We start from the raw sequence: 12,123 nt of genomic DNA, 5'->3' as shown, positions 1-12,123 counted from the left end.
GATGGAGTATCACCAACATTAGGTGCATGAGACCTCTCCATAGCAGCTTGATATACAGCAAAATCTCTATCAACTTCATCTTGAGATCTTCCTTGTCTTCTTCTTCGCTTCGGCAATCTTTCTTCCTTTTCTTCATCTTCTGAATCCTAAACCACATTAACCGGCAATTCAGAAGGACCAGCAACATCAACACCAACTGGAGCAGAAGTAGAAATAGAAACTCCAGAAGTTGGTGGAACAAGATTTGCAGGATCATCAATATTCTCCATAAGAGCATCCATATCTGGATCATGCTCTAGATCTCCAGCATATAAAGGAACATCATTGAGTCCTTTAAACTGATCAACTCACTCTTCTTCAAGATTTTCTTGAGCCTGATCATCACCAACAACAACAACAGCAACAGGTTCTTCATCTTCCCAACCTTGTCGAGGGGCAACATAGTTAGGATTGATCAAATGTCCGAACAATGGTGGATTATCAACATCAATCGGAACATTTCTTCCTGACAAATGCTTCATGCTTTCAACAAATGCCTTATGAGTAAGACGACCTAAATTCAACAAATTGACCGTCAAATAGCAATTCAGCTACAAAGTGACGAATGATTATCATCACAAATCTTGGAAACAGAAAGAATTTCTTGTCTGTACCAAATGACCTTAACTGCTTCTCCAAATTATCAAAAATGTACTGAGAAAAGCTATACGGCTTGTTCAGCACCAAGGCAACTATCTGAGAAGCGTTTTGTATATTCATCTAGTCATAGCCTGTACTCCGATGACTAATGGACCTCAACAAATAATAAGCAAGCAGCTTCCATTTGCCACGAAGATGATTCTTGAAGTATGGGTGAGAAATAGCACCAGTATACCCCATACGACGTAGAGCACCGTCACAAAATTCTTCTGAAAAATCAGTTGGACCTTGCTCTATCTCGACATCACCCAAGTGTAATATCGTCCGTAAGTCTCCAGCCGAGACTGAGAATGAACGTCCTCCAACAGTAGTGCGAATGTACATATGATCACCCATCTGCACTGAACGGGCTGAGTTCCAAAACTCCCTAATGAGTCTTATCACCAACGGAGGGTTCTCTGTCACTGCAAAATGTACACGAGAACGTGCAAGAAACTGTAGGACACCATGAAACTATGGTGTGCTCCCCGTCTGTGTAATGCTAAGATCGAGTTCAGCATTGTGCTCCTTGACGAACACACGAGCATTATGTAACAACCCTACTTTTTATATATTGAAGATACGTGCTAGTTAGGTTGTCTATGTTCCCGCAAGTCATAGTATACTTGAAGCTAGTAAATAATGCCCCTAAATTAGTAATCTAAAGCTATTAATAGTGTTAAATTCAATTTAACAAAATTCCATCGAACAAAAAATTTTAATTAATATTTAATCAAATTATAAATAATAATATAAGTCTCACAAGTTGAGATAACGATTAGAAATCCTTATAAATATCCAACAAATTGTACCATCAATCCAACTAAATAACATTTAGTCATAAAAATGCAATGAACAACTTAAAAATATTTATAACTCATAAAGTATATAAAAGTGTTTAAACATCTATAAGTATATATATATATGCTTAAATTAAATACAAAGATGCAACCTATGGACCATGTAAGAAGTTAAAACACAAAAATGTATACATACACATACACATACACGACATATATACATACAAATGCACTAGGAAAAATAACCAACTTATAATACAAAGAACTACAAATCTACTATTACAAATATATACTTACATCTAATATATACATACACCTCATGTACATAACTTTTATTAAAAAAAAAAAAAATGAAAACCCCTTCAATATCCAACCCCAAGGCCGACCTCCCCACTCCCCCATATACTTCCTCCAATCAAAACACATATCTCCTTATACTCCCCATACACCATAACACCCAAAACTCTTACACTCCCAACACACACACATACATTCTTACACTCCAAAAATCACTTTTCTCTCTTCCTTCCTCTCTTCATTTTCGGCAGATTTCAAGCAAGAAAAGGCAAACAAAAATCAATCTTACCATATATAAATAATAAGGGTTAGAATAGATTAAGTAAAGGTTAAATTAAGCTTCATATTAAGGGTTGTTTTAAGGTTGAATCAAGGGTTATTGGAGCTTCTTGGGTCACGATTTTTCTGGCCTCTTTTTCATCATCTCAAAGTGTTCTTCAAGGGTATATATCATTCTCTCTTTACTAGATTTATTTTGTTCTTGTGTATATTCAAAGATTTTATTAAAAGTTCATGTTTTCTTTATGCTTTCTTTTAAAAACACACTTGATGAGGGCAAAGTTGATAGGATCTTTCATGCCATGCTCATGCATGTTGAATCCATGAAGAAAGATCCAAGGATTCAACTAGTTTAATGTAAATATGTATTATATAGCTTTTGATATGGTTTTTCTTGTGAAAGATGGTCATATTAATATGTATTATGAAGTTATATTTTCTGGAAAAATTTCATAAAAATACGGATGTTATGTTGTGTTGTTAGATCTATAAAAGTTAGCATGAGAAAGGTGTTGGTTGTGTTGATAGTTGTAAGGAAATCTTTTTGCATGACGAGAAGGACATGTTTATTACAATCTCATGTTCATATTTTCTGGAATATTTCATAAAAACATGTTTTCATATTGATGGATTTGAGATGGATAAAGCTTTATGTTAAAAAGTACTGGTTTAAGTGCACACATGCTAGATTTAAAAAGGTTGGATTGTTGTTTGGATTATGAGATGGTTAGAGACTTGTGTCAACTGAAAAATATGTTAAAAGTCATGCAAATATTCTGGAAAAATTTACAAAAATATCAATTATATAAAGCTTGGATCAAAACAAGTTAAAATATGCTTGAAATCGTAAACCGAAAGCTTGTAAAAATGCATTTTGAGCACACACATGCACCATAACTTTATGAACATGAAAATATGATGAACATACTGGAAATATGACATATTAAAAGTATAAAACTAAAGTCATTTGATGCATGACAAGATTAAGCTCAAAAGTCGCCTTTTCGGGTCAAATAATCACTAACCGAAAGCACTAAATTGCACATATCACACCACCACCACCATCACGACTTGAACCACCAAAATATGATTAACTTACTGTGAATATTGAATTTAGAATGAAAATCCATTTTGATGTACCTTAATAGCCTAAGAAATGAGGCTAAAATCACTATTTCGGTAAACGATTTTCAATTATAAGATCCTCAATTTAAGCAAGACACAAGAGAGGTTGAATTGATATGAATTTGTGTTGATATAAGCTTCCAAAAAGGCCTGTAATTTTAGGACAAAAACTCTTGTGGTGATTTCTAAGTGTTTTTATGAATTAATGAGTTTAAAAGGGATTTAAAGGATAATTAAATCAATAATAAATTATATAAATCATGAACTTGGACAAATTCACATAACCAATGATAATATAACTCAAACCTACTATAGAAAAATAATTACAAGAAAAGAACCAAGTTTCATATGATTTAAGAATAAATAACTAAGTTAAAATCACTAATTAATCACTATTATTATATAAATAATAATAAAGCTTAAATAAATATATAAAATATAACCTTATAAGTTTAAAAGCATAATAATCAGTAGATAATCATAATATAATTATCTATGAATTTTAAGGACAATTTAAGAACCTAAAGATAATTATAAAGAATTATTTAATGAATAAATGGAATAAATAATTAATTAAATAATAATAAATCAAGGAAATTAATATAAATCAGAAAATATATTTTAAGATTCATAATATTACAGTACCAATATCAAATAAAAATTTACAAAGCTAAGCATACAAAAGAAATCAGGCGTATCAAAGCCAAACTACCGAAATTCCAATAAACGTGCAAAAACGTATAACGCGAAAACTACTTCTATCACCAATTCTAATTTAACCAAACATTTTGAACATCATAATACACTTTGATTCCATAATTAAGTAACAACCAAAGATAGACAAGCCTACTAGCATACATCTCATGATCTAGTTTACTAGTTCATGTAACACACACTTACGTTGTGTATATTTGAATACCATGGCTTAGGCTTGCTTGACGAACGACACCACTAGGCGCATTCCACGTACTTGATCAGCCCCTAACACCCTCCAATCAAGTGAGTCATAGCCCCCTTTCAAACTATTTTATGTGTTTAACTTTCGGGGTGAAAAACATGATAAGTAAAGTTATTATATATATATATATGAAGTGTTTCTTGAAAGAGAGTTTAATATATGAAATGACTCTTGATAAGTATGATTATGATATGAAGTTATAACGTATGTTCCAAGTGATAATTGTTATATGATGAACTTGAGTTCTGTCAACCCATTTTCTTTTCGGTACACTACTATTTACTCCTAAGGGAGGCCTGTAGTTAGATAGTTGCGCAACTAGGAGTCGTCCACCCATCCAGAGCGTAACGGTGGAAGGTTGGTTGCCTTCGTGATGACCATCACTTCCAGTCCGACCATTAGGGTGTTCTAGCTACGTAAGTTTAATCGGTCGTCCTCATGATACGACCCCAAGTATAAGTAAGGCACTTGATTGACAGCTGGTGCAAAGATAAGAAGCATTATAAAGCTTGGACTTGAAAATGGTAGTAGTAGTGGCTCAAGTATTTTATTCATCAAAAAGCTATTTAAGTTTTGCCCTCGTGGTTAAAAGAAATTGAAGTTGAAATGATTGGATACTAAGATTTGAGTATTAAGATTTGAACACATGTTTTTGGAAAAGAATATTCGTAAAGATATTTGAAGGTCCTTCTTAGTGGTTCTTTATTTTTGGTCATAATTGGTATATTAATATATATATGTTGCAAGTTAAAAACCTATGAACTCACTCAACTCTCGTAGTTGACACTTTTTCTTCATGCTTTTCAGCTTTAGAGCAGTAGGTTTGCTAATGGACCGCCTCTGGATGTTGTAATTGTTTGATGCTTGAAGGCTTGTAATGCAAACAATTATCTTTTAATTCGGATTTGGATTTATGTAATGGTTTTAAACAATTGAATTTGAACTATGTAATCGTTTATTTTGGGATGAATTTACGACTTTAATTATGATGTTTTCCATTTAATCTTTTGTACCATGTCGTTCTGTGGCATCTCGTGTTTCCGCCGTAGTCAGGGTGTTACACATTATTACCTTGTCCTGCCATACCTACACAAAAACGACAAGAAAACGAAAAAGTTAGAAATTAAAAACAAAAAATTAGGGTTTTTGGCTCGACTGCTTCGTGATGACGTCATCACGAGGAAGATCTTCTTCGTCGTGACGTCAGCACGAGCTTCAAATAAAACCCAGAAACACGAAGTAACAACATCTCCATATGATGTTAAAATTGATCAAAATCACTTCTAAAACATCATCGTGGACTTGTTTATGATTCGTGAATGCCCAGAAAACGAAAAAATCGAAACAAATTCGATGAAAACGAAGTGGTTCGTGTTCTTGATGTTCTTCATGTGAATAGTTACTGAAACATAGTATCTTCAATTAAACTTGATTTTAAGTATGTTAACATGAAATTATTATAGATTTAAAGTGTACAAACATCGATTAATCCAATTTTAAGTCGAATTTTAAGTCCAAATCATCAAAAATTGAAGATCAAATTCTTAGTTCGTCCTAGTTACTGTTCACGCAAAGAGGATTCAAAATTTGGGCATTATAACGACATGAAATCGTTAGTTCTTATAGTCAAAACATCAATAATCAATCATAAATCGTGAAAGTACCAACAAATCTAAGTAACAAACACGAAAAGAGGATGAATTTGAACGAAAAGAGAGACGAATGAATAGTGCGCACGAGGGAGGCAAGTTCGCGTGATGTACTTAGGGTTAAATTCTCGATTAATGGTAATTAATGAATAGTAATAACCCATATTTATATTCGAATCCTCATGGGTCGGGCCGAACACTCAGTTCATGGGCTTCGTGATGACGTCAGCGCGAGGTATGCTGAAGTCGAGTTTTCATATTTTTATTCACACAAGCTTCATTCCTTAGCCAAATTTCGTGAATTTTCCAGAATTCTAAACAAGGAAAAATTATGAAAATTCCAGAAACATAAACCTGTAGATACTCGTTACTAAAAACCTGTATCTACTCGAATATGTAATCATAAATCATCCGTACTAACTTGTCATCACAAGAATGTATCAAATAAATCTTACATTATTATCTTGACGTAAAATCGATCATTTCTTCATTGATGTTTAACTTAACAAATGCAAACTTACATTAAAACATATTTAATGTATAATGCATTACAATAAATCAAAATATCATATCAACAACCTATCACATTACATCTTAGGTTGTGATCTTGATAATACAATTATAACCTATCACACTAAGTCTTAGGTTAATAAATACAAGGCAATCCATGCTTGTAGCACAATTCTTGTAATTTCTGAGCAACTTTTATTGTTCGTCGCAATGCAATTCTAATAAGCAAGCGAAAACAATTTTGCCTTCAATCACAATCTGAAATTTTGATGCCAATTTCATTTAAAATGAGTTTATTATCTGTAACCTGCACACTTAACAAACTTCATCAATGCATCAAAAACAATAAAAATATCATAAATATGCAAAACAATCAAAATCTTATCCTAGCAATCATTACAAGATCTAAGGTAAGTCCAATCTTTGTCAAGTATACTTATCAACCAAAAACAATTGAAATTTCCAAAAATTTACTTGAAACATATTTAAAAATATTTTGACTTTTCAATTTTCAAAACATTTCATTTTCTAAATTAAACAACTTATGTATTAATTAGAAAATCCATCTTTTAAACATTTATACCGTAAGCAACAAAACTTATATATTTCACCACAAACTGACACTTATTACAGAAATAAAAAATAAAAATAAATAATAAAAACGAAACAAAATAAAAATAAAAATAAAACAATATAAAAAACTAAGCTACTTTATTTATTTACAAGAAATCTTAAGTTTCTGCAGATTAGATCAGATTAGCATTTACATAAGTCTGCAAGTGAGAAATAATTCTCTTATTATTAGTTATGAACAGTGACCCAACCATAATTACCGGTATATTTGTCCTCTTAAGCACCTGGTACTTCCAGTTTCCTTTGAGTTGTGACACTTTCGACATACCCTGGCCAAGGACAGTCACCATGTACCGGAGTAGCCTAATATGCCACTAAATAGTTTGCGAACTTATGTGACCCATATTCAGATATACTTCCGTAATCGATACAACCACTAAGATAACAAATATTCAATATATATTCAAAAACACCCTTAAACAAATCATGGGATACTTTTTAGATAACTGAATTTAATTACTTTGTGATTTAACTTATTTGCTTTTGCATTTCATTATTTATAAGGAACCCGTGATTTCTATGAGACCCATGTAGCGAACTTTCTGACAACCTATCCCAAGTTGAAGGCTTTAGGTAGGCTAGGTATACAAAGACACTCCCAGGACATACTTGTCCGAATCTCAAAGACCACATTAGCCCCTTAATTTTCATTCATTTCATTTGCATAAACAATATCACATTTAACTTTCATGCTCAGGAGTTGTAGTGGTTTTTGCCTATCTTTTGAACAAATCCTATAGTAATGCTAGATCTTTCACAAAATTTAAGGACTAGATCAATTCATTACTGAAAAGCAAGCATTCTCAGCAATATATTTGAATATGTTTCCCACAAGAACATTGTATAATTTAAGTTCAGATTAAGGAAACCTTGCTACTTTGTGTCTACCAATATATCCCAAATTGTAATCACTGAACTAAGCAGTTATAATACGATTAAGCAGACTTAAAAGCTAAGTATCCTCACTTCTAATCATCTGACAGCATTAACTTAAATCTCTTCATATTTTGTCATTTTCTCATTTTTCACATTTTTATAGTTTTTTATGACACTAAGAACTCTTTTTTGTATTTTTATGACTCTAGCTATTTACAGACACAAACTTACAAAATTAGTTCTTTAAAAGATTTAATATGAATCAGCATTCTTCATCCCATTGAGAAGAATTAACTTCTCAAATCGAGCCTTAGCAAATGCTTTGGTATACAGATCAGCTAAATTATCATTGGTTATAACCTTTTCCAAATGAATTAACTTCTTTTGGGCACAATCACGCAAAAAATGATGTCTAATATAAATATGCTTGGTGACCTTATGCAAGACAGGGTTATTTATAATGTCTATATCTGACTTATTGTCTATTCTAATAGGAGTATCAAGAAAATCCATACCGTAGTCACGAAGTTGTTGCTGAATCCACAATACCTGGGAACAACAGCTACCAGCAGCCATATACTCTGCCTCACATGAAGACTGAGCAACACATGTCTGCTTCTTGCACTACCATGACACTAATCTTCCTCCTAACAACTGACAACCTCCAGTCGTAGACTATCTGTCATTGTTACAACCGCCAAAGTCCAAATCAGTAAATGCAACAAAATCAAACGTTCCTCCCATTGGATACCATAGACCAAGCCCTTGGTTTCCCTTAAGATAACGTAGAATACGTTTTGCTCCAATCAAATGTGACTCTTTCGGACTAGCTTGAAATCTAGCGCAAAGACAAATAGCGAACATAATATTTGGACGCGAAGCAGTCAGATACATCAATGAGCCAATAATAGCACGATAATAAGTTGCATCCACAAGTTCATCTTTCGGATCAAGAACCCCTAAACCATGATTTTGTTGAATAGGAGTACCATATGTCTTGGACTCTAGCATTTGAAACCTTTCCAAGATGTCATCAACATACTTAGACTGGTGAATAAAGAATCCATCTTTCCTTTGATCTACTTGTAGTCCGAGGAAAAATTGTAATTCCCCCATAGCACTCATTTCAAATACATTTTTCATGCTTATTTCAAACTCTTTGCACATCTTTATATCAGATGAACCAAAAATGATATCATCCACGTAAACTTGTACAATAAGATAATCTCGCTTCTTCCACTTGATAAACAATGTGTTGTCTATCGATCCTCTTGTAAAACCATTTGTCAACAAATGTGTCGACAATTTTTCATACCATACTCTGGGTGCTTGATGCAATCCATAAAGAGCCTTATCCAAACGATATGCTCTTCTTGGATAATTCGGATCTTCAAACCCCGGTGGTTGGTGAACATACACTTCTTCTTTGACTTCACCATATAAGAAGGCACTCTTAGTCTAACTGATACACCTTTATACCTTTGAAACTAGCATAGGCTAAAAATAACCTTATAGCTTCAATCCTAGCAACTGGTGCAAAAGTTTCGTTATAGTCATATCCTTCTCGTTGTGCAAACCTCTGAACAACCAAACGTGCTTTATTTCTAGTAACGATCCCTTTGTCATCTCGTTTGCATTTATATACCCAACGAGTTCCAATCGGTTCTTTACCTCTAGGCACATCTACTAACTCCCAAACTCCAAGTTTTTCAAATTGAGCTAATTTTTCTTGCATAGCTTCAACCCAACATGGATCTTGAAGTGCTGCCTTAACATTCTTAGGTTCTACTTGTGAAATGAAACCAGAATATAAACACTCAGCTATCAATCCAGTGTCTTTCACTTCACAAAACAAACTAGTTAGATCCTTATTCAACTGATTTCTAGTTTGAACAGGTTATGTGGCATTACCAAGAATATTTTCAACTGGATGATCCTTATTAACTCGATATTGAGGAACCGAATCAACATTTAGACTTTCTCCTAAATTTGTTCTAATCTGAAACTCAGGAGAGCTAAAATCATCTTCCGATTCTTCAGAAATAGGATCATCATCAGGTAGTGTAACCTTCGATGGAGTAAGTGATATAGTGTTCTCGGGTTCATTATCATCTGAATCTGGTGTATTATACTTGTCCTTACCACTTTTATCAACATCAGTAGTAGACTGAACTTTGGTTGGAGTAGTATTGACATTTCGAGTAGGCGAAGATGTAAGAGTATTATCCATGTGATCTCTTAAAATAATCACATCATCAACTGTCTCAGGATCTGAATAAGAATCAGGACCATGTAGTGAACTAAACACACTATCGTAATCGAAGTTCTTGCCACTTCCAGAATGAATAGCGGGCTTATGACTGACAATCTTGACATTTGTACCCAAATCAACTTTGCCGGTCTGTTTATTGTAAACCCGTCGAATTGATGTTCCCGGTTTATAACCCATGAAAAATCCCTCTTCAACCTTTGAATCAAACTTTGACTGAGGTAGATACTTCAAGAAAGTACACGGTACACCAAATGGTTCAACATTCTGTAAATTCGGTTTCTTCTTATGTAGAAGCTCATAACATGTCTTATTATGACGCTTAACTACAGTAACCCTATTTAAAATATGACAAGCTGTATTCACCGCCTTCGCCCAAAACATAGTAGGAAGCCCTGAATCTGCAAGCATAGTTCTGGCTGTCTCGATTAGAGTCCTATTCTTTCTTTCAGCAACTCCATTCTGTTGTGGTTCATACGAAGAACTTTATTGATGTTGGATTCCCTTTGACAAACAAAAGACATCCATCACATTATTCTTGAATTTAGTTCCGTTGTCACTCCTGATTCTCTTAACACGAACTCCATAAATGTTTTCAGTTTCAACAAAGATATTTATCAAAATCTGCGGAGTTTCATCTTTCGATTTAACAAAAAATACCCATGAGAATCTCGAGTAGTCATTAGTAACCACCAAACAGTAATACATCCCACCGATACTTCTTACATGTACTGGACCAAATAAATCCATGTGAAGTAGCTCGAAAGGATTGTCAATAGAATTTTCTTGTTTCGGTTTATGTGCAGACTTTTGCTGTTTACCTTTCAGACAAGGTACACATTTGTCTTCCATCCCAAACTGTTTCATGGGAACGCCTTCAACCAAACCATGTTTGACAATGTCATTCATCTTTTGGAAATTGATATGTCCCATTCTTCTATGCCATAGTAAAGATTCAGATTCGTTTGCTTTTGATAACAAGCAAACAGACTCCTTTGGATCATCAACACCTAACACAAGGCCATAGATGTCTCTCTTCCTAGGAGCTTTCAGCAGGATCCAGTCTTCAGGAATAACATATCCTGGTTTCAATATAAGTGCTTCTTTCTCAGTAAAATGGACATTGTTTCCCTTGTCACAAATCTGAGAAACACTTAATAAATTATGTGCTAACTGTTCCACATAATTGACTTTCTCCAGCGTAATCTTCCATTGACAACATCACCTTGGCCCGAGATGTTGCTGCCCTTGGGACCCGTGAAACTAACATACGAACCATTTACATCTTCATAATTGGACAAAACATTCTTGTCCCCTGTCATGTGCCGATAGCATCCACTGTCAACACACCAAAGACTTATAGGCTTTCTTGGTTCTCCCTGCACATCAGACAATAAGATGGTTAGTTTTTGAATGGAACCTAAACCTTTTGAGGTTTAGGTTTTCCGAATTCATCTCTAATGATCAATTCAGTCCAATATCCATCGCTCTGTAAAGGAGCCTTGGATGAGGATGGTGTCACAGACTGTTTCTTAGATGAAGTGAAACGAGTCTTAGGAGGTGAATTCCTTGGTGAGTGAGTACCGAATCTAGATTGACTCCCTAATCGATCATAGAATTTAGACGAACTAATGATTCTAGAAGGAGGAGATCAATTTTGTTGAGCCATCTTCCTAGGTGAATTACTCCTTTGAGGTGTACGAGAACAACTCGGACTTACACTACTAGAAGTAGTATTCTGTGAAGGTCCCTGTCGTTTTGGAGTCTTAGATCTATTGACATTAATCCTTTGATCTGTAACAGTAGACTCTCCATATGATACATTTCTAAGTAACTTAACATAATTCTATGCATTTTTATTATCAGGATGTCTTTTTGCATACTCCTCATAATAATCCCTTTTATATGCACTCATAAATTTTGGTGAAGCTACTTGTTCAACTAGTTTATCCTTCCCTTTAGTATTAGGAATATCACTAACATCCTTTGACTTGACTTGACTGTCATTCTTAGGATTCTTGACCTTCCTATTTGGGCATTCAATAGCTA

Source organism: Erigeron canadensis, chromosome 9 (genome assembly GCF_010389155.1).
Source record: "Erigeron canadensis isolate Cc75 chromosome 9, C_canadensis_v1, whole genome shotgun sequence".
NCBI classification, from domain to species: Eukaryota; Viridiplantae; Streptophyta; class Magnoliopsida; order Asterales; family Asteraceae; genus Erigeron; species Erigeron canadensis.
The sequence above is the reverse complement of the archived record's forward strand: the minus strand, read 5'-3'. Positions refer to the sequence as shown.